At 38.9% G+C, this 23415-nt stretch overlaps 1 long non-coding RNA gene across 1 annotated transcript in view; it reads left to right on the top strand.

Annotated features, from left to right (window-relative positions):
- The window catches only part of LOC311528137, a 64003-nt gene extending 43479 nt beyond the window's left edge, over nt 1-20524 (top strand). Inside the window, exon 3 of the long non-coding RNA XR_014713520.1 lies at nt 19836-20524. This is a non-coding gene — a long non-coding RNA (uncharacterized lncRNA). The remainder of the gene's footprint in view (nt 1-19835) is intronic.
- The last annotated feature ends 2891 nt before the right edge of the window (nt 20525-23415 follow it).

Below are 23415 nucleotides of genomic sequence, written 5' to 3'. Positions count from 1 at the left end.
AGCCCTTACTGATAATAAATACTTACCATCCTTAGATGCAAAGGTACTTCAAAAATAGCCAAATGGAATCATTAGCCAAAGTAGCTCATGAAATAATGTACAGATATTATGAAATGGCCTTGCTATTGTGCTCTGGTCTTTAAGGATATGTATCCAGTTACTAGTAGGGGAGTGACTATGAAAATAGGATGGAGTATTAATGTGTGACTGCACTTCTGTATGCATTAAGCTATTTAGGCTCCTAACTTCCATTGACATTTGTGGATCTGGGCCTAGATGCCTCCAGAATCCTAAATTTTAAATCAATTAAATTAATTATTTTTAAATCTGCCCTTTCTCCTGAAAAACCTGACTCTGCTGAGTTCTGGTAAAATAATGTATCACTGAGCAAAGCCTATTTACCTGAATGTTGTTTAAGAGAGAGGATTTACGTCTATGTACCTTTTAATCTTCTGCTAATATTCTTTAGAATCTTACTATTTTTTCCTTTAACTCTGAATTGAATGGACACTATGCTAATTTTCCCAGTCAATATTTTTAGCTTTCCATGAGAAATTTCTACACAAATCAAAATGAAATATTGTTTTAAATTTTTCCTTGGGGAGAAAACTGGAAAAATTTCCTCAAAATCAACATGTTGACTTTGAAACCACAGTTTTTCAATGTAGTTTCAGTTAAAAAATGTCAACCAGCTCTGAAGATGAAGTATAAAGATACTGTAGAGGAGGAGGGGACAGTGATGTAATAAACAAGAAATTTCCTCAGCTGTATGTAAGCTCTGTGTGCAAAAGTAAGGAAGACAGCATCCTTTCCAGCTGTCTAACTCAAAAACACTCACAATGGACTTTCAAATGTACTTACCATTAATTCCCAGTTTAAAAAAAGAGAAAATTTATTATTTTTAAACTCCATTTTATTTTGAGTCATCCTTAGCCAAATAAAATGGAGTTTAAAAATATCTTAATACTAAAATGAAGGAAAAGGTACAAAAGTATTGTGAAATTTCTTATGACATAGGAATTGCCACATCTGATTAGACAGTTGTTCTAGCTACTGTCTGGCATCTGACAGCGTCAAGTACTTAATCCTTCAAAGGGAAGTGGGGAAGAAAAGGTACACCTAGCCAATCATGCAATATGCTATTGAGACATTTCTTTCCTGCCTCTTGCAGAGGATCATCTTTGGATGTGATGCATGGAAATGACACTGTCCTGTCAATCAAACCATTATGTGCCAGTAAATATGCAGAACTTTTTATGTCCTCAGAAGTACTCTGACAGTATGTTCCATTCAGTGTCCTATATCTCTCTTTTTTTTTGGCTGAGCTAATGATGAATATCACATGCAGTTCTACCCCCAGCAATTTATGAATTGCAGGACATCATAGGTTTATATGGTGACACCTCATTGCTGGCTGAACCAAAACATTTTATAAGAAAGATAATTGCTTCAGGTTAACCCAAACCATTTAAAATTTTTTTTTGCAAAATGAAAAAGAAAAATCAATATATGGAAATAAATTGGGAGTCAAATGACATGTTTTATTTGACCCAAAATAAAATATTTCCTTTAGCCTGAGGGGTTTTACTTCTTTTAAAGTAAATACAATTGGAGTGCAATTTGATATGAACATTTATTTAGAACTGAAATGTTTCACAATGTCAATTAAATGTTTCCACACTTTGAGACTGGTTTTATTTTTTCTGATAAATCAATATGGCAAACTTGAGATGAATTTGCAAAGTGTTTCAGTCAATCTGAATATGCATTTTTGGTGGAAAAAAAGTTCTGACTGAAAATTTTCACTCAGCTCTAATTTATACCTCTGTCTCAAATATTATCCAGCTTTCTGTCTGCTGTAGACTCAACACAGTGTCTGTTTGCACCCTGTTCATGTTTGGAAGGTATTCTTCACAGAATGCAACTGGAGGTTTTTCACTTCTTCAAATGTAAAGCTTAGATTTTGCAGATACTTATGAATCCTATGTGGGAAAGAGGGGCTGCTATGTATTCCTCCATGTGGATCTGCCACTAAGAGAAATAATTGATTTCCCCCAATCCCCCGCACTTAACTAGTAGTGTAAGATACTTAGCCTTTTCATATCAGTTTCCTTCCTGAAATCTTGCTTGATAGGCTATTATTGAGATTTTTGCCTCATTTGGATATTTGGATGACAATTGTAAATTAAGCTATTAGGCTGGTTTTCTTGCAGTAGCAACAAAAGGAGAAAAAAATGTGTGTTTCATCTAAAAAATAAATGAACTTTACTGAATTTTACAAACTGAAATCTGCTTGGGGAAACTGTCGGTGTTCCTAAAAGTCTGCTTTAAGTATTTCAGAAAGAACTAAATCGGCAACCAGAGTTCCATGCTGGCCTGCATGGTCAGGGTGGCACTGAACTTATATATAATGATTCCTATAAGGATTGATATCAGATGTGTGTATGAAGCAGATTTGTAAATGTACTGTAAAACCAACAAGAGGTTAGTATCTAGATCTGACCAAATATTGTGACAGAATTAGCAAACACTAGTTCACCATTTTTTTAAAAATGTTTTGCTTCAGTTGTTTTCACTCAGCTTTTGAATTTGATTTCCATGAATATCTGAGCAAACAATTCTACTGGCAGCAATGTTTGCCACACCAACTAGTCTTAAGCAGGTGTTAGAGAGTTCTCATGGAAAAGCAAACACTGAAGTCACAATCCCAGTTATTTATATTGGAAACCTGATTTTAAATTTACTTCAGTCAGACAGGAATCAGAACATGTGACTGGAAATGATTGGAAAAACAAAGGGTGGGGAAATGTGTGACATCTTTTGCCTAAAATTCTGACCAGCAGCAGACAATGTGACCTATCTGTCTAGTCAAAGGTCAATTTATGTTATGAATATCAAATATCCTGGGCAAAGAAGTTAGAAAAATCAATAAACTGAAATAATTGGGGGCAGAGGAAAGCCTACACTTGACCAAATCTTCCTTGGAAATTGTTCACCTCTAATAACAACCCTTCCTACCTCATACTCACTGTAGTGTCTCTTGTCCCTATGGGCAATGCACAAGTTGAGAACTTCATATTATTTTTCCCCAGAAAAGAAGTGGGAGCAACATACGGCTTGAAAAAGTTACAACATAGGGTCAAATTACAGCAGTCAGCTTTAATGTCAATGGTAAATCTAGTATCTCCAGTGCTGAAAATATTAAAATATGGATCCCAAATTCCACAGGGCCTGGCTGGATTCTTAGCATTAGACCAAACCTTGCCCTTGGAGGTTCATTTGTGTCTGACACTGAAGTCCATGGAACTTGCCCTCAGATGCAAGTAGAAATTCTGATCTGTCTGTTTTCTCAGCACTCTTGCTGCTGAGACACTTAGTGCTGACACCTCTGAGGCTAGAAAAGCTGGAACCTTCCCATCCCTTGTTGCTGGAGTTCTTGGCAATGGAATTTACTCCATCTATAACTGTTCACATAACAAGCAAAGGAGTATTCCCAAAATAACTCTCCTGTGAAAGTGCAATAGGTCAGTGAACACTTGCCAGTTGCTTCATGGCTGAAATCTTGAAGGTAATAAATCCCACAGTCAGTATGGAATGTAAATCTGTATTCTTTAAATAACTGGAATATTCTGTGTGCTATAGAAACATGAGCTACAAAGTTAGAATAACAGTAGGTTCACCAAAGGAGGATAAACATTGGATCTGTTATTATTGAGCAAAAACCCCATGTGAACCTATGTGGAAGGTAACCTTGTTAATTATTAATTCTTTGGAGGAATTGTTCCGAACAGTTGACTTATGCCAGACAATGCTGACACATTCAGTGACACCTTTTGGTTTTGTTTGACCACTGGAGTACTGCTTGGTTTACCTAGGGCTGCTTCAATATGGACACTTGATTCCCCCTGCCTTCTCCCCTCCTCAGATTTTTGTTCATATATCTGTATTGACAGTCTTTCCTCTGGGCAGATGCTCCCATTTTTCTCTTCTCTGATTGTGGGGTTTGTACACTGTTCCCCTGCATTTATTATACAGTCCTTACTGAAGAATGCTAATTTGTATGGTATTAATAGCCTTAGCAATACAAAAAGCCTCATTTCTTGCTTTTGTGCTAACAATGAACATTCATAAGGAAGATCTTCTTACACATTCTTCAAATGCTTGGCTATAACATGTTGATATATTAGTTACTGCATTTTGTATTTTTAAGGGTTGGAAAAAGTTTCATAGAATCATAGAATAGAATCGTAGACTATCAGGGTTGGAAGGGACCTCAGGAGGTCATCTAGTCCAACCCCCTGCTCAAAGCAGGACCAATCCCCAACTAAACCATCCCAGCCAGGACTTTGTCAAGCCTGACCTTAAAAATATCTAAGGAAGGAGATTCCACCACCTCCCTAGGTAACGCATTCCAGTGTTTCATTAACAACCTCTTTATTCCTCATTTCACTGAGATTGGAAGTGCCTATGTAATGTTCCAATGGGTACACTACTCTGCTATCCATCTGATTAGACAATAGGCTGAGCTATCCTTTGCTCATTGTGAGCATATTGTGGACATGCATCCTTGTCATTCTGTCTCCTAAGGTCAAAACAGACCATGCACAAGTAAGTATCTCGCCAGCAGAGGATATTGCCCAGCACAGAGAGATGCTAATAAGTAGAGCTAGAGAAATATAGCAAAATTCATTACTCCTAAACCTTTTATTTGGATTTTTAAACAGTCATTTTGCTTGTGTTCATGATTAGACCTGGGTGATTTTTTTTTTAAAGTGAATAGGTTATTAGTTGAAAAATGCAGTTTGGGGCTGATCAAAGCTGTTTGGATATTCTGATCAAACTTGGCTAATGATTTTCGCTGGGAACATTTTTGGAGTATTTTGGAGGGAGGAAGGATTTCCAAATATTTCAGAATGAAATATTTCAACATTTTTGAAACAAAATGGTTGACTTTTTAAATTTTGAAGCAATGTTTCATTTAGAAATTAGCTAAATGAAACTAACACCGCCAAAAGGGTATTTAAAAAATAAAACAAAAACCCAAATGTTTTGATCAAACAGTGTTTCATTTAACCCAAAACAATTTTGGGTTTTTTTGTTTTTTGTTTTGGTGAGAAACAAAAATTATCTCAGCAAACAGAAGAAATGTGTCTATAAAATGTGTCAAACAGATTTGTGGAAACAGTGGATTCTATTCATGAACAGTTGATAAACTGAATAGTGCTAAATTTGATCAATAAATTCTTTTCCTGTGAACAGTCGGTCCAGCTCTACCCATAAGTCAATCTCTTTGTCCATTTTGGATCTTGTTACCTGACTGCTCTTTCCAGCCTGCTTTGGCTCACAAAGTGCCAGGGAATTCAGTTTCTAATTCTTTCTCCTAGCTATTTGGGCCAGATCCATAGCTCAGTGAAGTCAATGGGACCCTTTTCATTGACTTAAAGGATCTAATTGGATCAATTTCTATATCAGAGGTCCCCAAACTGTGGGGCATGCCCCCCTCGGGGTGTGTGGAGGAACATTGGTGGGGGGTGTGTGCAGTGGGGCCCTGGCCAGCCCCCCTGGGGGACTGGGAGGGAGTGCCACCCAGCCCTGCTCTGCCCTCAGCCTTGCTCTGGCTCCCAGGGGAGGGGAGGGGCATTGACAGGGGTAAAGGGGGTAGGACCATGAAAAGTTTGGGGACCACTGCGCTATATATTTTAATTCTTTCTCATCTAAACTACAGGCTGTTGGATAAGCCTTCTTTGATGTTTCATATTGATTAAGTGAAATGATCAGTCCTAATCCATATCCTAAGAGTCATGGCTTGTTAAGCTTCTCAAAAAAACTTCTTTCAAGAAGGCTAATAATTCAATTGCCTTTGCTATAATAAAAAAAAAATCCTGCTCTCCGTTTTTGATATAAAAGTTGGCTGTATGAAGCCCTCAGGCTATTGTCTTTTAATCTAACTTGCCCATCAGTATCTGTAAAGAATTCTCATTTTCAAATGACTTCCTGACTGTGTTAGCTTGGCTTTGAATTCCGAATGGATGCATTAAATTATTTATGGACTGAATAAAGGTTTGTTACAGCAGATTTAGGTGCACCTAAAAGACAACTTTTATTCTGGTTGCAAAATCAGTGTTACCTATTTACTACCAAACAATTTAAACTGGCAAAATCCTTAACTCAAAGGGATTGTAACTTGTTGTTTCCATCCTGGATCATCGGACCAGTTTAAAGTAGATGACCCTGAAATGGCTGAAATAAGGGAAGCTAATTATGAAAAAATGTGAAAAGCTATATGAATCCTTGAGTTCTGTATTAATCCTAACTGTCAAGCTGTCCAGTACGTTGGCACAATGCAACTTGCTAATTACATACAAAAGTGAACCACAAAGATGAAAGTGGCTAGAATTTAAATGAAGAAAATACCTATATTTACCATTATCAGTTACACAAAGGGAACTATCAGGACTCTTGGAGGCAAAAAGGGTTTGCTCATGTTTTTGATTAATGATGAAACTGCAGCAACAGCTATAGCTATCAATGCATGTGAAAACACAAATTGAACTCAATAACTGTGCTTGCAAGTAAGAGCCAGGAACTGCATGTATCCTATATGAAACATATATAATGCAGTGCTTCCTTGTCAGGAAGCTATTCTGAGAGATCCAACAGCATTGTTTGCACTGGTACCTATATACCATTCATATCCTATTATTGGTGTCAATTTTGCATCTTAGCCCATATGTACAGAAGCCATGACACGCTGCAAAGGCTTCCAACCTACATTATTTTCAGGTATTCCTGGTGTATCCAAAACTCTTACGCTTAACCACAAGATCATCATCCTTTTCAATTAAGACAGCATCTGGCGATTCAGAAGACATACGTGGGTTCAATCCTCTGTGTGGGCTTGGGCAAATAACTTAGTTTCTCTGAACCTCTGTTTCCCATCTGAACAATGCAGATAATAATACCTCCTTTCTCCCACTTCCTCTTGTTTGTTTAGATTGTAAGCTATTCAGGGCAGGAACTGTCTCATACTTTGTGTCTATGTAGTGCCTAGCATTGTGGAGTCTCTAAGCTCTACTGTAATACAAATATAATGTAATGTGTGCAGATGTTATGCAGAAGTGGCCCTTAATATGGTTTCTGTGTAGTAAAGACACAAGTTTCTACTTATGGCATGTAGAACAGTCCTTTCTCTTTCCCTTAACTTCCGCCTTTTTAATTTCTACAGACATTTCTCCGAGTCCAGCAAATCTGGAACCAGCTTCTTTGGGAACAGGTATGTTAGGACTTCAAAACATGAGGTTTTTATTTCTTAAAGGGAAAAAATAGCATTTAAATTACTAGCAAGACTGGGGCAATTTGTCCTGTGGAAAGGGCTTCTCAGGATATGCTGAAGTCTTGCAATAAAAAGAACTAGCTGTGCTCACCTATCCTTTAAAACTTCAGGTGTGGATTACAAGTGCTTAAATCTGTTCTTTTTTTTTCATTAAAATGTACATGAAATTACAAAAGGAAAAAAAAAGACTCAAAGAAAGAGTCAAACTTTTTAAATATATTGAACAAAAACTGTTTGGGTTCACGCCCAGAAGCCAAAGAGTCTGAAACTCGTTTTCCAGAACACATGAACCTCTTGCAAAAGACTGACTTCAGCTAAAATTGAAATATATAGAGCATAGACATATTTTTTTAACATTTCATGGAAAGTAAATGTAATGCTTCTGAGTAGTAGTGTGGCTCAAAGAACTTAAAAGACAGAATTCTGATAGCTTGCCAATGCAACTCCATCCTGAGAGAGAGAAGGGAAACAAACTTCTAGAATGATCCCTGCTTTCACTCTGCCATAGATGTTAACCTTGATCATCCACTTTTTTCACAAGTAGGTTTGCTTCCACCCGGCCCCTTATCTTCCTGTCAGAATTAATAAAGCCACTACCTTCTTTTAAATCCCTCTTTAAAACATACCTTTGCTGTGATTTCTCTAAATTCCAACCATCTGGCATTAGCTAGGTTGGCAGATTTCTTGACTAGTTTAACACTGGGACTACTTCTGGAAATATATCAGTACTTGCTGCTGTTTTGTGCCATACCCAGCTCCTGCTTCTCTGTTTATTCCCTTGTTGAATCTTGTCCTAATTCAAGATGGCTAGGTCCCTGTGTCAGGCTCTATCTTGGTGCCAGGCACTGTGCATGTGACTAGAACGAAGAGTTTCCAGATCCATAATTGAGGCCTTCATACCCTATTGCAAGAATGTCATACTAGCATATTAAGTATTCAGTCTTCTAGCCTTTTCATTTTAACTGCAAACTAGTAATTTTGACGACAGTTCTTTTGATGTTGGCCACTATTTATTAGAAACAGTAATGAGACTGCCTACTTGATCATTATCATGAATATGAACAGTTGAAAACTTAGCAAATAAAATTGGTTACAATGAGATGTCCCACCAATTAGCCTTTAGGAAAATACACAGACCCATTGTTCTCCCTTGTGACCAATCTAATTTTCTTCGTCAAGAAAAGTATCTAAAGGTAAATTGATATAGTTCCTTAGACTATGGTGTACTGAGTATTGTGTATTTAGTTTAGTTCTTCCTGAATTATCAGAACATGCTGATTAAAAAACTTTGTTTAGATCAGTCTTTGCGCGTAACTTCCTTTTAATTGTAGATTTTTGCTGTCGGGGTTGTTTAAATTTTCCTTCTGAATGGTGAGAGCAAACAAGTTGATTTCTCTGCTTCCTGTTTTGGTCAGCATAAGATGATTGTATGACAAATATGCCTGTCATTGTCAATCATGTTGTAAGCCTTCACTTTCTCAGGAACATGTTTGTTTCCAAAGCTTTTCTGTTTAAATATTCTGTGGTTGTATTGTTTTGGACAGTTAACATTATGTATATGTATCCCAGAGGAAATGTACACAGTACGTGTAAAGGCTTATAAAGTAGTTCATGTATTTATATTCCGCAAAACATTGTTTACTTTTCTTGGAAACAATTTGGGGCATTTATCACCGAATCACACTTTAAACACAACACTGTCTCATCCCTAAGCTGGATCCAGATCAAAAGCAACTCCTCGATCAAGAATTCTCGAAAGAAGAAATCCAAACAACTATGAAATTCATGCTCTCTGGCATGAAAAGCAATATTCATTTTTCTCTCTGCTTCAATTGTTTTGCTGCCAGGAAATATAAAAAATGCTCTTCCTACACATACAGACAGATTATCGTACAAATGCTAGAAATATACTTGCAAGGTGATGAACACAGCATAACTAGTTTTGAAAAACAGGCTGTGTCCTAAAGGGCCTAAACGTCCATCTGAAAATGTCTGCTTTCAACTACCTGAAAGGGGGTTCCAAAGAGGATGGCTCTAGACTGTTCTCAATGGTAGCAGATGACAGAACGAGGAGTAATGGTCTCAAGTTGCAGTGGGGGAGGTTTAGATTGGATATTAGGAAAAACTTTTTCACTAAGAGGGTGGTGAAACACTGGAATGCGTTACCTAGGGAGGTGGTAGAATCTCCTTCCTTAGAGGTTTTTAAGGTCAGGCTTGACAAAGCCCTGGCTGGGATGATTTAACTGGGAATTCGTCCTGCTTCGAGCAGGGGGGTTGGACTAGATGACCTTCTGGGGTCCCTTCCAACCCTGATATTCTATGATTCTATGATTCTATGATTCTATGTTGGTTGTAATCCCTCTGACCAATGCTGAGATTAAGATCACTGCAAAATACTTGGTTTAGCACTTTGTTTCTCCTGCTCTGTCAGACTTCGTTTGTAAGATTATTATTATTTTTTTTTTGGTAAGGCAGCTGAGTGTTTACAATTCTATGTACTATAACTGAAGAAAAGAGAAGCTATAAGTCTTACAACAAAGACAGTGAAGAAACTAATTATTGCTGACTCTTTGTTCATTGCTTTTAAAAGTGGTCAGGCAGAATAAATAGTCTGTGTTTAGCTGGAGGCGGTGTACATGGTGAGAATACAGGAATGCACAGCTGGATCCCTTCTGCACTCTGTATGTGTCGTGTATTGTGCATTTTCCTGAATTATCAACTATCCACAGTATATGCATATATTAAAAGGCCCATACTATTTCTTTAGCATAGCTCTTGAAGTCAATGAATACGTCCTCCTAAAAAATCAGTAGTGCAATCTGTCCTAAAGACTACAAGATTGGCCTCTCTCTGGAATAAATGTAAAAAGTGCCATAGAGATCTTCAGTGAAGGTTGGAGATAAGAATTTTGCCATTAGTCTTTCTCCCCAGGATATTGGGATATTGATATGTAAATAGAAATTTACATGCATTTTGTGTAGTAGGCTAATACAAGAGAGAAACACTGGAAAAACATCGAATTCTTTGTCTTGTCTTGCTCAAACTTGAACATTTGTCAACTTCAATCACATGGAGTGCTTATACTGTAAACTAAGTTTATACTTCTTGCCTTGTACCGCTTCTTTTCCTGAGGTTGTGGTGTGGTGTATTTTTACTGTGAGAAGGTCCATTCCTCCCTATATGCCATCAAGGAGATCATGAAAAATCAGTAATGAAGAATGCACAGGCATGTGCATATCCTTACATAGAGCATCTGTAGGGACAGAACACCTCTAAGAACTCCACTTGTTGTACAAGCAAGTAACCTCTCCTTGTTAATAACAGAAACAGAAATCAAGTGCTCATAGCAGAAGCATAATATGGTGGTGTATTTTTAGGATTCTGAAAATTCAAAGCTATGGATCTATTTAATATAGAACTCAAAACAGGGATGCTTTCTGATGAGGCTTTGAAACCATTATGTCTGAAGATGAAAATAAATTACAGTAGGAACAAAAAATGTTTGTTACTAAGCTCTACAACTGTAAATTCCATTACTATTAGACTAAAAATATATGAGAACTTTTCATGTTTTATGATAGATCTGAAATCATACTTCCCAGCTAGGAATTGTGATATTTTAATTGATCTTCATAGAAATATAGAAGTTAGAGATGGCGGGAGGGGGGGAACCTATGAGAATAATTTGATCATCCATTCCATTTCACTGCTGATAATAGGATTATTTCCTACAGAACATTGCCTAGCATTTTATCTGAAGTTTTCCCACAGTTGTGGCTTCAACCACTATCTTAGGATGACTGTTCCACAGCCGTCCTATATCCCAGTGTCAGGAAGACTTCCTTCATACTTGGTGTAATTTTCTGTTTAATTTATCCCTTAACTCCTTGTTATTCCTGTTTAAACCTTTTCTTTGTCGTTTACACTCTTCCAGTATTTGTAACCTGTTACGTTCCCCTCTTTGCCAAGCAATAGTATACATCTTTAGCTCTTATAATCTTTCCTTCTACATCAATCCCTTCCTGCTCATTTTTTCAGATCTTTTTTCAAATAGCTAATGGCTTTCTGGTAATGCAAGTATATCTGGGCTTGTGCATTCAATTCTAAATACTTCATCAGAGTCACATGGAGCTTGTCTACACTACAGATATTTTCTGTGTTTGAATACAGTTGTGAAGAATTAATGCAAATGTGACAAAATGCTGATTGTGACTTTCTGGAAAGCAAGGACAACTTTTGATTGTGGTTTGCTGACATAACATTGAATATGGTTTCTTGTGGTTGGCATCATATCAGCTAGCGTGGTTTTACACAACCATGTTCAAACATGATACAATTTTGTAATGTAGACAAGCCCAGGAAGGGGGACTGCTACCATGCTGTGATGTCTCCATCCACATGTGAAGTCCCAAATGACAGTCTGTCTTGCCACCATATTGCATAGCAATTTATGTATTACTTGCTGTATAATCTCCCTTATAAGCCTCTTTCACTATGATTGTTTTCCAATGCTCTTATGCTTATAGAATTTCTTTATTTTGGACTATTTTTCCCAGATGTGTTAGCTTGTATTCATCCAAGCTGAATTTCACGTTGTTACTTTGCTGTTTTCTGACCATTTTTGTAAGATCTCTAGGTCCTTTTGTGTTACTCCTAATGTGGGATCTAAGCCCAGGATGTTTCAGTATTTGTAGCTGGAAGCTGTAGCTCATGGTATTATACATTAAATTGCTAGCTTCTGAATGTTCAGTAATCCAGGCCACACTTTAAAATACACTGTTTACAGTTCATCTTCCTGCACACATGGTGGAAGTCCAGAATATGAAGGAAGTCTGCCTGAGACTTCTATCCGAGTTCATTACTAATCATGACATACAGAGAATGAGGAGAGGGGTTTATCTTTTGGCATAATCCACTGAGCGTGCCCACAAACCTGGCAAATCCCCATGTATCTATAAGAGAACATGAGCATCTGTGCAGAAATTAATGAAGTTGCAGTATCAGGGATTTCCCCCATGGCTGCAACTGACCAAAAGACTGCTCTCTGCAAGGGTTGATTTCCCCTCCCCTACCACATACTGTGGGGAGGGATTCATGGAAGCACTAAGCATCTCCAACTTTATTGCTACTCCAAAGAATCTCAGAAGTGCTGAAGGGCCCACCCAAAGCAGGTTTGCCCATTTCCCACTCCTGTCCCTTAAGTCCCCCCCTTTCCCCCTCCCTCGCATTGCTGCCTCACAGAGAGCAGTTCATAGGGTCCTATGAAAAAGGGGATCAGGAAACCAGGATGTTGCCCTACATAAATAAAATGATAGAGAAAGACCAAAAGACTTTGAACAAATAACAAGAAATTTATACGGGCAGTATGTGTGTTCAGCTACAAGACAAACTCAGCAAAATGAATAAACTGCTAGTGAGATGTATTAGTGCATGTCCTACTGTAGCTACAGTCTAATTAGTATGTTACTAAAAGTACGCTAGAAAAAAAATAGGTGAGCATAATTCCAAGTGAGTACACACAACCTAATGGAAGCGTTATTACTCTGTGGAGAAAGTGAACTGATGAATTATTAAAAGAAAAATTTGCCTCTTGCCAAACTTCCAGCTACAACTGTCTCTTCCATGGATGGCTCTCAAAGTCAGTTGAACATAATATTGCCAGACATCAGGCTTCTGAGCCACCCGTTAGAAGAGCTATTTATATAAAGTCTGATGTCTGGTATAATTTTCTGGTAGTCTTAGATGTTTAATCTCTTATTCTCTGAAAGTGACACTACACATAACAATGAACCAAAATATGTTTGGGGTTTTTTTGGTTGTTGTTTTTTTTTAATCCTAAATGAAATATCAACACCATTCCTGGGCTTAGATCCCACACAGAAAGCTCAAGAGAGATGGCCTGTATATGCCATCTTGATGACAATCCAGTCAAAATGCTGGTCTGCCCAAGGACCAGGCTTAATGCTTGATCCTGAACTCAAATTCTGCCTTGTGCCACTGGGCCACTTATGATTCTGGACTACATCAATATAGCCACTGCACAAAAGTGATTTTTCCTTCCCTCCCATCTTTCCAGCCCCTGCCCCCAACTCTTTCAAGGAGCTCTAGCTACAGTTGCACATTGTGTGTAGAAGAGATATGAAAAGAGTACTTTTCCATGAGTTTGAGACACGGCAGTATGATTCATATGTAAGAAGAAAATGTTTCCAAGTTTGCTTTATAAGACAATTCCACATAGTTTCCTCAAGTTGAGTAATTAAAATATTTAACTTTCTACTCCAGCTTGCATTGCTGAATTTGTTTTGCTATAGTGGGAGATTCACATGCACACCTGCTTCTTTCCTTATTCTCAAAAACATTTGAAAGTTTGATCCAAGCAGTAAAAAAAATCTTCACCCTTGGACAAAGATCAATCTTGTGGAAATTTCTGAGTGAAAGTGAAAGATTCAGAAACTTGAGGGAAACACTTGAGCAACAATTGCTGTTATTGGCGTTACAACTATGATCACCTATCAGTATTTTTTGAGTTCTTTAATAAATAAAATTATACTATAATAAGAATGTTAACATTTTTCTCAGCTACCTTTTCTCATTCCATCTTTTCATCATCACTAATATTTTAAATAACTTTTCATTAACACTATTTTAGAGATTTCTCTATTGATTTATTAATCAACATTCTACTGTGAAATTTGAAAAGAAATAGGTTAAATAATGTAGATATCATGACAATTAAACTTCTGTTAAACCTAAATCAAGATAAAAATCAGATTGACCTTTTGTCCTTTTGTGCATTTTTCACCTTTAACAACTGCTGTCTTGCTCTAAGCATTTGAGGATTGATCTGTTTGTCAGAAGTTGACAATGTGCTCAGGCAATCCTTTGTGTAAAGTGTTCCATTAATTACTATCATTACATTAATTAAAGTAAATGTGAGAGTGAGAACATGTTGACAGTGCTAAAGTTAATGACCCAAGACATTATTACGTAATGCACCTTTGAAGTTAATTCGAGAGAAGGATTTTAAGTTCAAGGAACTAGTTTGAGAGGTGCATTAGTTATAAAATTCCAGAAGCAGCAATTTTGGTTATTTCATGCAATGATGGGATCATCCTGATAGTTAATATATACAGTTGATCTGAAAACTATATTTTGTTTTTGAGTCATTGTGTTAACTGCTACCTACCACTTTGGAAGACAGTCCCAGCGTCGGTGAGATCACCGTCTAATTTAAGACATGATGCAACAAGTAAGTCTAATCAACAACAGGAGAGAAAGAGAGAATAGTAATAAAATAACATAAGTAAATAGACTAATGATGAGCTTGACCCAATACCCTTTACTTCAGTTGGGCTTTGAGACCAAACTCAATGTGCTTAATCTCATGGTTACAAATCCAATTGAAATTTTGTTTTATATATTAGACAATTGTAACTCTCCCTATTTATATATAAGATCTTCCATATTGGCTGATTTCTTGGTAGACATCACAGCAGAACTGAGTCTGGAGGATTGATATGCAAGAGAAGAAGGTAAAAAGGGCGAGTACCTCAATTTCACTGGTAATAAGAATGTGTGACCGATGTTCACTGCTATACAAGGATGTTCTCCCAAGATCTTATTTTATTGGCTAGAATGGAGGGACAAGTATCAGAAGTGTGACGAACTGTCACATTAAAATGATAAAGCTATAGCTGCATAAGGAGTTGACTAATATAAACAAAGACAATAGACTTATTTTATGTACAATGCATTTTGTACAATGGTAATCACTTCCCTCAGACTTACTGAAACCTAAGTTGCTGTGTAATTTTAAAGTACTGTTGTGCAACAAACTTTTGGTTCACTTTCCATTAATATTGGAGCACAAAACATAGCAGGAATGAGAATTTGCTGATACTCCTGTCTTTTTTTTTTTTTTATTTAAACACACTTTTTCATATTTCTGTATCTTTGAGATCCCTTTGCATGGAGTCTATTCATTTTTTCCCCTTTAACTCACTGATTCCCTTTTTAAAAACCTTTCTTACACCTTATATTAAGGCAAACGTGGTACTTTTTTGAACTCCATATTAAAAAAAATCCAGCATGTGTGAGCCCTGGAAAACTGATTTACCACAGCTGCGGCAGAAAGCAAACAGAGGGGTGGTTTTTTTTTGTTTTTTTTTTTTCTTTTTCTTAATTTGACCAGGTCTCGGTAAGTAGAAAGACAGTATGGGCAGCTGCTAACTCAAAATAAGTTCTGCTGATAAGGATTTGGTGGAAGGCATTTTTATCTCATGCTAATTTGTTTACTTAGTAAATCCATCTTGGCCCACAAATTTAGGTCTGCAAGTGATGGAATTAAACTGGTTCCTTGGGAGAAAAACAGTTTAAGGTGCAAATGTTGCCCTTTCGTTTTCAGTGTTCCATTTGTGGATCTGCCCTGTGAGGAATTTACAAGTCTTCATTTCAGAAACTTATAGGATTAAGCATTGGCTGCACCTAATATCTGGGGCTAGATTGCAGTGTTACTTTTCTTCAGTGTGATCCATTGTATCTTAAAAAGATGAAAGGAAAAGCTTTCTAGTAATACTTTACTCCAAGAATATAGAAAATGGATTATTTTTTTAATATGGGAATAGGGTGACCAGACAGTAAATGTGAAAAATCAGGATGGCGGGGGGGGGGGGGGTAATAGGAGCCTATATAAGAAAAAGACCCAAAAATCTTGACTGTCCCTATAAAATCAAGACTTCTGGTCACCCTTTATGGGAATAGCATTATCTGAAGTACTTGTTTATGCTTTGGGATCCTGATCCATGACTATGATTCCTAGGTGCCACAGAGATCCTAATAAATAACAACAAGATGCTTAGACCATGTTCTCCATATATAGTCCCAAACATTAAACTACAATGGATTGTCCTAGATCATATTTGCCTAAACATGCCTCATTACAAGTATGGACCAAAAATAGGTATCACAACATCTACCCATGGCAACATAACTTTACAAATATCACAGTGTTAAGATTAGTGGAGAGTCATTGGTTCTATTGTTGATTATAATTGATAATACTTTCTGTATGGAGGTGACATTGCCATCCACACTTGAAAAGTTGGTGGGTAGACCTTGGACCAATAAATCAGCTTGATATTAAATATCTTGCATATTATTATATTGCCTTGAACTACTACTCTTTTCATAGAATCATAGACTTTAAGGTCAGAAGGGACCATTATGATCATCTAGTCTGACCTCCTGCACAATGCAGGCCACAGAATCTCACCCACCAACTGCTGTAACAAACCCCTAACTTATGTCTGAGCTACTGAAGTTCTCAAATCGTGGTTTAAAGACTTGAAGGTGCAAAGAATCCTCCAGCAAGTGACCTGTGCCCCACGCTGCAGAGGAAGGCAAAAAAACCCCAGGGCCTCTGCCAATCTGCCCTGGGGGAAAATTCCTAAATATGGCGATCAGCTAAACCCTGAGCATGTGGACAAGACTCACCAGCCAGACACCCAGGAAAGAATTCTCTGTAGTAACTCAGATCCCATCCCATCACAGGTCATTGGGCATATCTACCGCAAGTAGTCAAAGATCAATTAATTGCCAAAATTAGGCTATCCTATCATATCATCTCCTCCATAAACTTTTCAAGCTTTGTCTTGAAGCCAGATATGTCATTTGCCCGCACTGTTTCCCTTGGAAGGCCGTTCCAGAACTTCACTCCTCTGATGGTTAGAAACCTTCATCTAATTTCAAGTCCAAACTTCCTGATGGCCAGTTTATATCCATTTGTTCTTGTGTCCACATTGGTACTGAGCTTAAATAATTCTTCTCCCTTCATGGTATTTATCCCTTTGATATATTTATAGATAGCAATCATATCTCTTCTCAGTCTTCTTTTAGTTAGGCTAAACAAGCCAAGCTCATTGAGTCTCCTTTCATAAGACAGGTTTTCCATTCCTCGGATCATCCTAGTAGTCCTCCTCTGTACCTGTTCCAGTTTGAATTCATCCTTCTGAAACATGGGAGACCAGAACTGCACACAATATTCCAGATGAGGTCTCACAGTGCCTTGTATAATGGTACTAACACCTCCTTATCTCTACTGGAAATACCTCACCTGATGCATTCCAAGACTGCATTAGCTTTTTTCATGGCCGTATCACATTGGTGGCTCATAGTCATCCTGTGATCAACCAATACTCCGAGGTCCTTCTCCTCTGTTACTTCCAAGTAATGCGTCTCCAGTTTAAAACAGAAATTCTTGTTGTTAATCCCTAAATGCATGACCTTGCACTTTTCACTATTAAATTTCATTCTATTACTCTTTTGGGGGAAGGTTATTGAGAAGGTGGTCTTGGAACAACTCCTCCTTTATTTTACCCTTATCTCAAACCATGCTATATACCTGAGATGCTGTCAGTAAAACTGGTTGATTACATTTCTCTATTTTTTTGGAGATAAGTGTCTTTGACAACCCACTCTAGGTATATTAGCAGTTTTTTATACTGATCACCATGACTTGTTGGCTCATTGTGCAGTCTGGTTGGTGGACAGACTAGACCTCATGGAGTTAACTTTTTTTTCTTCTAGAGTGGTTCCAATAAATAATGTTCAACAGCTGGTCATCTGACAGGATTCCATGCTGTCAACTCTGTGCATGTGAGAACACTAAGGGAAGTTAAGAGACAGTCGGGAGTTCAGTATGCTGATGATATTTTGCTATACACCTTTCACATTGATCCGAGGTTCTACAAACTCTCTAACTTCCAAGAGTGTGTCTACACTCCCATGTAAACCCAGGCTCAGACAGTGGCTCAAGCCTAACCCTCTTCCATGTACACAACCAGGGCTTGGTCCCAGTACCTGCTGGCCTCCAGGGTGTGAGCCCGAGTCAAGCCAGGGCCCAGGGTTCAAACCCAGGATGAGTCAAAATATCTACACAGCAAAGCAATAGGAAGTCCACCAGAAATACCCTACAATCCCATGGGCTAACTTCCTTAGTTCTCTTTATCCCAACAATCTCCAATTGACTCAATTGAAAACAGAAGACACCCACTCTTGGTGTACAGCAGCAACACAATGAGTCAGCATTGACTCTTCTATTGTCTTCTGATCACTGAGATGCAAACACACAAGTGGAGAGCCTTCTGTGGTTGCAATGGAGGCTGAACAGAACAAGCCGTTTGCAAAATGTGCTGCTTCATGGTCAGAGGAGCACAACCAGATTTTGGTGAATCTCTAGCGTGAGGCCAGTAATACTGTAGACTTTAGCAAAAGTACCAGGAATGACCACGCATACCAGCAGATAGCTGAAAAGCTGGCAGCTTAGCAAATTTCCCAGATTGGTGACCAGTGCAGGAAGCAGAATAAGTGGCTCAAGAGTGAGTAGCAGAAGAACCAGGATCCAGAACTGCACCTCGGGCATCTCGCCAACCTCACATCCATTTTATGAGGAATTTAACTGGGCACTACCCCCAGCATGGAGCCAATCGTGATGTATGACAACCTGGTCAGTGGGGTTGGTGCCCTGCTGTCCCCTGAATCCAGCATGGGAACTGATGTGAGCAAGCAGCAGCAGGCTCTGAGTCAGGAGCATGAAGTGACTCTACTTCTGAAACCAGTGCCGTGGGACAGGATCAACAGCAAATTCTGGATCCATACAAGTTTGCCGCTTTGTATTCAACTCAACAGTCTGTGGAGCCCCCTGGAAACAGTGTGAAACTGTATTCTATTTTCAAATCTAGTCCATTTTGGTTAGAGAAAGTCCATGCACTCACCAGTGACAACATTATTTCTCCCAAGCACGAAAGGTATATCAGTTTTCATTCAGAAATGTGCCATGGGTGGGGAAGAGGAAAGCTGCAGGTTTGTGTGATGCCATAACAGGGTAAGCCATGTGTAAACTGATGTATCATCCTTTTAATTCCCTCATGGATTCTGACCCAATCCTGGTTGCTGACAAGCTGCAAGCTTTTCCTGAAGCGGGAACTTCAGATAGGTAGTCACATTGTGGGGAAGGGCATATTTCCAGAGCCACCTCAGTCAAGCAGATCAACCTACTTCACTCATAGATGTGCTGGTAAGTCACTGTATGTTTCAATACTTTGGCTGCATAAACTGCAGGTTTCCCACTAGCACTTTGGAATAACATCTCCTTTTGCCAATAGGGCACCACAAGAACAGTTATCCTCCAAAATGTGAAAGGCCTGGAATAATAGAAAAAGCCTTTTGTTGCAAGCCTACTTTCCACCCTATCCACAACCAAGTAGTTATGTAATTTTTATAAAACAGAAAAACTTACTTACCATTGTCTCTGCACTTCCATAACTGCAATTACCCAGGCTGTGTTCAGAAAGATTCTGTGGAGTGAAGCACCTGTTTTACAATATAATTTGGATCAGTTTTGAAATATAACATTTTATGTCCTTGAGATTCCACAGTACTTAGTTCTCTGCTTCTCCACTGAACTACTTCAGGCAATAACCATCTGTTTCTTATCCTTTTTCAGGCTCCTTGACCTCCGCTGGCTGCTGTATGTCCAGAACTTAACCTCTGGCTCAACATACCTTCATGGACCATTCGAAATGGAAGTGTTTCCATAATGAAGTTCTGGTTTAAGTTCTTGAGAGGACTGACAAACTGATCCAGTACAGCAGCATGGGGGTGTAAGACTGGAATGACGGCAGGCTGAGAGGCAAAAGGAAAGGCTAAAACTCACTGCACAGCTGGAGGACAAGGTTTTAGAAAGGGAACAGTTCCTGGAACAGAAATGGTGGCTGAGGGAGGAGGACCCAGGTCAACGGAGATAACTGTTTGAGTGATTCATCCCTATCATGGCTGGAAGAACACAGGCTCCAGCTGCCTCTTCCACACCAAGGCCTGATTCCCCTGCAACATACCTGCAGTCCAGAAGTAGCTTGGACAACTCCATGCATTCATGCACCATGAATGGCTTGGCCCCATTGCAGCCTTTCTTCTTGAACCTCTCCCTTCTGGATACCTCCACCCCTCCGTCGGTGCCAAGTGTGCAGAAAGAAAGGAAAGGAGAATGTGGGGCCAAGGGACATGAAGCAATAGGGGGTTTATATCATGTTTGCACTGTATTCTGCACTTCTATTTTTTTATTTTTTGTTTTGGAAATGTTCTTCAGTTTCTTGTTTTGGGATGCTGGCAGCTGGCCTGCCTGGCAATGGGCGACGGTTGTATTGTTTTAACACATTTACAAATAAAGCCTTTTTATGTCATCATGAACGTTGATTGCTATCACTGCATCACATTGTACCATCACAATTTGAGATAATAAAGCTTAAAAACATGATCAGGAGCAATTATATATTACTTCGGAAACAATATTTCTCTATGCAGTTATGCAGCAATTTACACGCCAGTAACTTCCTTGTATGAGCCTATACTGTGATTCAGCCCTCCCCATTAATTATTTATCATGTCATTCATTTGTTAGTTGCAAGGCAGTCAAGCCCACACCCCTCTCAAGCACTGATCCCCCCCCCAAGTCCAGTGAATTTACCCTTTTCCCACCAAAAGCACATTGTTATAGGTACTATTTCCCCTCTTCCATTGGGCCATGCAAGTCCATAATGTGAGAACACAAAAGCACCTCTAGCTTCTATTGCCCAGGTGTACCAAGATCCAGCTGTGGTAGGTGCCCTTTCTGGCTGAGTGTACCAGTCGGTATCTTGGGTGGGTCAGAAAACACCACCAACACCTCATGCAGTTTTGCTTTTTTCCTGACAGCAGAGTGAAAGCTCACGCAAAAGTAGTTCTTCAAAATGACTCCCTGGCAGGTGCTGTCGGCGGGCTGTTCGCATTTCCTCTGATGTGCAGGGTGGGCAGTAAAGTTTTTCCACAGTGCATTACGTTGTAAGGACTAGTGCAGCCACATTTTGGGAGGGCACTAGGGACTCTGAGATATGATTGGTCTGGCTTGGATCAGCATGCTGAAGTGTGGATGCCAAAGCCTGAGGTTCAAGCAGGGGTTAGAAAATTCTTAACGTGGGGTTAAGAATCAGCCCAGGGTTCTCTAACATGGGTCAGTTGACTTGAGTCCCACTGATTCTGGGCTTATATTGCAGTGCAGGCATACCCCAAGAGATAGTGCCCCTTATTGTTACTCACATGAACAGATAAAACACAATTAAGAGAGGAAAATGGCTACATGTGTGTATATTGCTATGTAACTAAATTACCATTTCAGTCTACTATATAAATATTGGCTATCTGACAGTTATCATAATTACAATATTCAACAGTGAGCTATGGTTTGTATTTTTCCATCTTGTAACAACCAATGTCATGAAAAACAGAAAATTGCACAACCTCAATCCATTATTCTAAAAAGCATTGCTCATAAGAATATTTTCCCATCACACAGGATATTCTTTGGAAAAGTAAGTGTGCTGCTTTGATCTCCCCTATATCCACTTTTTTTTTTCTGGCCAGACCTATTTTCAGGTTGGCAGCATCTTTCCCAGATCATGATGGGTTTCACTCTGAAGTCTTTCTTTCATTCTGAGGATGGATTGACAGTCAAGAAGGACAAGACATGAAGCCATTTGTGTAACAGTTGCAGCAAAAATGAGAATTTGGATCAACATATTTATGATGGGTTGTCCCCCTTTAAGGTGCCACCTGATGTACTGCGACTGAGCCTGCCTCTTCTGCTAGACTGGGCCCCCTTTACCCTGTCTTGCTGAGCCAGGCTCTTAAGCCTCCTCTAGCACACATAGGCAGGGCCACGCCCAGCTGCAGGAAGACGCAGACTCTGAGATCAGATGTGCGAAGACTCAGTTTAAGGGACTTGCCCCGGCACTCTGGTGCCCACCTCCCTTGGAGTATAGACCCAAAGTTATATTGTCTTGTGCTGTATAGAAAGATCTGCACAGCGCAAGCTCATAAAAATTCACCCTCTCCCTCAATGTGAAGAGAGAGATGCACAGCTTCTTGCCCCCCCAAGATGTGAATTGCACAAACTGGTTATATTATAAACAAGAAATAAGTTTAACAACTACAAAAGACAGATTTTAAGTGATTATAAGGGATAGCAAGTGGAACAAAGATTACTGAGCAAATAAAACAAAACATACTTAAGATCTTAAAGAGACTGGTTTCAAGAAGTAATTTCTCACCCTAAATGTTATCTTAGGCAAGTTGCAGAATTTCTGTAGGCTAGAGTTCCAGTTATTATTTCTTACATCCTGGACCCCTTGTCTCAGTCTGGACTCTGCCTTTCCCCTCAGGTTAGGTCCTTTGTCTCTCCCAGTACTTTGAGCAGTCTTTCTTTGTGTAGGCAATTGAGGAGAGTCAAGATTAACCTCCTCCCCAGTCTTAAAAAAAATTTACCTAAGGTGGGAAATCTTTGTTTGATCCAGATTCCCTCCTCAGAGGAAAAGTACCAGCAGTGTCCAAGGTATTTTGTATCAGGTGACAGGACCACTTGACTTCTCAGGAAGGAGAGAGATTAGTATCTTCACAGTCTTATTGTTTCTTCCTAATGGACCATCAAGGCTGTGATGGCCGGTTGTCTGGTGGGTGTCTCCTAAATACACACACAATTGTAATTGTTATCTCATGTAGGGAAGTGAACAGAGCTTCGGCTCCACTCCCCCCATGCACTCGGTGGTATACTACACCAATGCTGCCCCAAACAAGGACCTGGTTCCTTTTACTCCTTCCTCAGAGCAGCAGGGGAGCCAAGGAGATTGTGACTTTAAATCACAATTTCCCTCCTGGCATGTTCCAGGTGTAGTCCAGTGAACTTTGTAATGGGCAGATTGTGCAGTTATGGTATAATTTCAACTGGAAAGTAAAATTTGAGGATTGTTACTGAATCCCTATAAAATATTAGAAGAAATCACCTAAATTAAATCTTATTAATACCTATAGTTTTCACAGTCAAACTGTAAATTCTCACAGTATGAGCCCCTAGAATGGCCCTGTCTTTAAATTCCCTTACCTAAGGCTCTAATTATTTATTTTATCAGGCTATTATTCTCTTACTTTTCACCAAGGATCTATTACTTTTGAACTGTCTATCTGAGCTCCAACAATTGTCCTTAGGTCCAAATATT

The sequence above is a fragment of the Lepidochelys olivacea genome, assembly GCF_965140295.1.
Source record: "Lepidochelys olivacea isolate rLepOli2 genome assembly, chromosome: 11".
Taxonomy (NCBI): Eukaryota; Metazoa; Chordata; order Testudines; family Cheloniidae; genus Lepidochelys; species Lepidochelys olivacea.
This window is presented reverse-complemented; position numbering and strand designations above follow the sequence as displayed.